This window comes from Pteropus vampyrus, unplaced genomic scaffold (genome assembly GCF_000151845.1).
Source record: "Pteropus vampyrus isolate Shadow unplaced genomic scaffold, Pvam_2.0 Scaffold819, whole genome shotgun sequence".
Lineage (NCBI taxonomy): Eukaryota > Metazoa > Chordata > Mammalia > Chiroptera > Pteropodidae > Pteropus > Pteropus vampyrus.
In genome coordinates this window covers 22105-26497 of record NW_011889600.1, presented here as the reverse complement: position 1 = coordinate 26497, position 4393 = coordinate 22105, and positions in this window count along the sequence as shown.

Genomic DNA, 4393 nt, shown 5'->3' with positions numbered 1-4393 from the left:
TAAATTTCTAAGATGGGCTGTATTTGATCATGTCTTGCATTCATTGAAAAGTTCCAGATGAGTAAGGATAGAAACTACCTTGCAGCAGCTGTCATGAGACATACGTTGCAGTATCTTCTCTCATGCTGGTTATCCACGAGAAAAGTAATTATATAATGAGTCTAAAAAGGAATACCAAATAGTTTTACTTGTAATTATTTCACTACTAGAGAGGGTGCCTATATTTGGGGGTTTGTTACCTTTACTTTCTCTATTGGAACAGTTAGTAGGAATTCCTGTCCCACATTCAGCCTTTTCCCCCAGTGGTCATACCTTCTATATATTTAATGAGAAATTTTGTCATGTATATGGGGAATAAAAACAAAGGACTGGCCGATTTCTAGGCAAAGAGTGTAAGGTGATGAGAAACAAAAGTTTTTGCAGTTCAATGATGGAGAAGTTAAGGTCACTGTTTGTACCTTAAATTTTAATGCATCAATGCAACGTAGCCAGATCATGCTCACATTTAGGCAATGATGACTTCACTGTACCACTGATTGGGTGTAATACCTCCAACTCTATTTAAAATTTCTTTCTTCTTCATGTGGGTTTTCAATGTAAAATTCTCTTACCCAAGGACTTTAATGAATGAATGGAGAGGCTTCAACTCAGTTCCCTCAGGAAATTTTATTGAATAAATGTCTATATTAGATTTTGCCACTGCTGTAAAGTATTCCCACACTAGTTGTTTAAAACAAGTAAATGTATGCTCTCACAGTTCTGGTGTCAGACACTTCAATGTATCTCATTATCTAAACTCAAGATGTCTGCAGGGTTGGTTTTCTTGTAAGGGCTCAGGTGAAATTGTTTTCTTTCTCATTCCAGTTTGCATTCTGGCCAGCTGCATTCCTTGGTTCCTGGCCCTTCCTCCTTCTTCTAAGCCAGCAGTGTGGCATGTTCATCTTGTCTCCTCTTCTGCTTCTAGATGAGCGTTGTGATTACGTTAGTCCCACGTGGATGATCCTGGCTTATCTAACTCACAGTAGCCAATTAGCAACCCTGTTCCATCTGCTACCGTAACCTGCCCTATTATAAAATTATCAAACTCAATGCCCTGGGGCTGAGGGTGCAGACACATTCAGGAGGTCCTTATTCTGATCACTATAAAGTCTTTTGAAAAGTTTATTACTATGTGCCACTTGAGGGCACTTATATAAAGGAATAAACACAGCATTTGTCATATTTCCTGAATGAGTGACTACATCATTCTTTAAAACTACATGCAAAAAAAATTTAGTTCAGAAAACCTAAAATTTGTCTAGCTGGCTCTTACCCAAGACCTCAGCTTTGCTCTAACCAGAACTGGCAGCATCAACACCACCTGGGAGCTTGATAGAAATGCAGAGTTTCTCAGCCCAACAGGACCTGCTGAATCATATTCTGCATTTCTGGTAGAATCCTTGTTGATTTATAGTCACACTCAAGTTGAAGAGCTGGAGCAGACTAGGTTTTTTACCTCTCACTGTTGACAATATGGGTGGATAATTTTATAGGATGTTTTCCCATGGACTGTTGTTGTTTAGCAGTATTCCTCTGGACATTGCCGAATATCCCAGAGGCAAAATCATTTCTGGGTGGGAATCCCTGCTTAGAAGCAACCTGCAAAAATTATAATCAAGGCCTAACAGATAGTCTGTTAACTTTGTGCACATCACTAACTCCTTCTTCTCCGCCTAAGGCCTTTGCACTTGCCAATCCCTATGTGAGGTACACAGTTGTCCACATAACATGGCATCTCCCTCCTTTTCATCCTAGAAGCAATGTGCAAATATCATGTGTTTGCAGGTCTTGCCTAAATACACATAAAAAACACACTGTCCTCGTCACTTTCTCCTTTACATCTGCTTTCCTTTTCTTCATAACACCTGACATCATCTGAAATGTTATATTTTTACAATTTTATTGTACATTCTTCTTCAACATCCCTCATCAATGAATTGAGGGACTTTTGTTTTTCAGCTCTCATTCTTCAAAGCCTAGACAGTGCCTAAAACGTGGTCAGCAAACAATATTCCTAAAGTGCATGAAGACCTTTTCAATAACACTGTAGAATACAGTGTCATGAACCCCTAGGAGAAAAAGCAGAATGAGACCAACATTCCTAATGTGAAATCACACAGAAAACTCCAAGAGGGGACCACATCCATAAAAAATATTGAAATTAATTTCTTGAATTCAAAATATGAACTCTAGTATTAGAACTATGTGAGTAATGCCAGTGTGTATGAAAATTATGCATGTTATTTTCCTGTTTTCTGTAAGTCACCTCTATGACATGGAACCAGAGAATCTCACAATATTTTCAAATTTCTTCTGAGATTTTCAGAGGAACCAGAATTGTAGCCCTTACATTTGGGCTCTTCTGCTCCATGTACCTGATCACTGTGTTTGGAAACCAGCTCATCATCCTGGCCATCAGCTCAGACTCCCACCTCCACACACCCATGTACTTCTTCCTCTGCAACCTGTCCTTTGTGGACATCTGTTTTACTTCCACCACCGTCTGAAAGATGCTGGTGAGCATCCAAATACAGAGCAAAGTCATAACTTATGGAGGCTGCATATCACAAATATATTTTTCCTACTCTTTGCAGGATTGGATGACTTCCTTCTGACTGTGATGACTTATGACTGCTTTGTGGCCATCTGTCACCCTCTGCACTACACGGTCATCATGATCTCCAGTTCTGTGGACTGCTTCTTCAGGTGTCCTGGCTCATGAGTGCTCTGTATTCCTTGCTACAAAGCTTAATGTTGTTGTGAATATCTTTCTGTACAATCTTGAGAATCCCACACTTTATCTATGACTTCAATCAGATGATCCAACTTGCTTGTTCTGACATCTTTTAATAACAGGGTGATATATTTCTTAACCGTTCTGCTGGGTGGGGGTCCTCTGGATGGTATCATTTACTCTTACTTTAAGATAGTCTCCACCATACGTGGAATATCATCAGCTCAGAGAAAGTATAAAGAATTTTCTACCTGTGCGTCTCAACTCTCAGGTGCCTCCATATTTTATTGTATCTGCTGCAAGCCACAGCTCACATTCAAGCACAGTAACTTCAGTGATGTATGCTGTGGTCACACACATGCTGAACTCTTTCATCTACAGTCTAAGGAACAAAGACATAAAGGGGGCTCTGAAATGATTTTTAAGCTGGCAGCTATAAAATGAACAATTACCCTAGGGCTGAAAAGGCGTCCTATAATCTGTGATACTTTAATAAGATTCTGATTGTAGAACTTGGTCCTTTTATTTATGTTCTGAAATTTCCATTTGCTTGAGTTCGACTTCTCTATACAATTTAAGTAACCACTTTATTAAGTTTTCTCTTCTCTCTGTTACGTAGCCAGTTTTTCTACTTTTTTCCCATACCTTCACAAAATATTTTCCAACCTTGATCAGAAAATTTGTAAATTTCTGTTTCTTTAATGAGTTACGTGGATTTCTAAAGAATATGTCTTCCATTATGACATATATCATTGTAAGTTATGTTTTATTGTTTTACAGATAGAATAGTCATAAGTTGTATTACTCGTGTAAAGTGACTTCACTTGCTACTGAGCCAATTTGCATAATTTCATTCCAAGAAAATCTGAAACTCCCGTTTCCACTTTGATGTCCCTCATTCTATTTAAGCAGTACCTTAACTGCTCTTCCTGATAATGTAGAATTCATCATAATTCCTTTCAAGTCTCAGCCTGTTGCTAGTGATGCTAAAGTTGAGGAAGGCCTGGGGCTCTGGCCTAGGCCCCTATTGCTTGTTACTTAGACCAGAGCCAATGTTGTGGCTGGATCAGATCTTGTGGTCCTTATTATATTTGCAACAAGCATCAGAGAACTATGAAAACACCAGCTTTGTTACTCACACAGGAAAACCTGAGAGAGGGCATCCGAGAAGAGAGAGAGGGAGAGGGAGGGAATGGACTAAGTAGGGGGAACTTTGTGCTTATCTACTAGCCTTGCAATACAGCTAGCAATGTGGCTTTTATTTTTTTGGTGTTGTTTAGTTTTGTTTCATTTTTGATATAAATAGATTTAAAATGAATGACTCAAAAATCAAAAGTTTAATGTCAGGCATTACACATAACTTATATGTGGTCTCCTGGTTTTGTGGTCTCATTCAGTTTGGTGTCTAGAATACCTAGAGTGGTCATTGGAAAAAAATAATTATGAAATATATATCTCCCAGTGGGGTCTGTATGGAAAAATACAGGAGCTTTTCAGAGACAAACAGAAAATGAGGCATATATGACATTCTGAACTAAGGATGAGGTAAGGCATCTGGGGTGTCAGAGAGAAGTTCGTGGGCAAGACAGTAAGAGCAGATGTTCAGTTAGAAGATGTTTA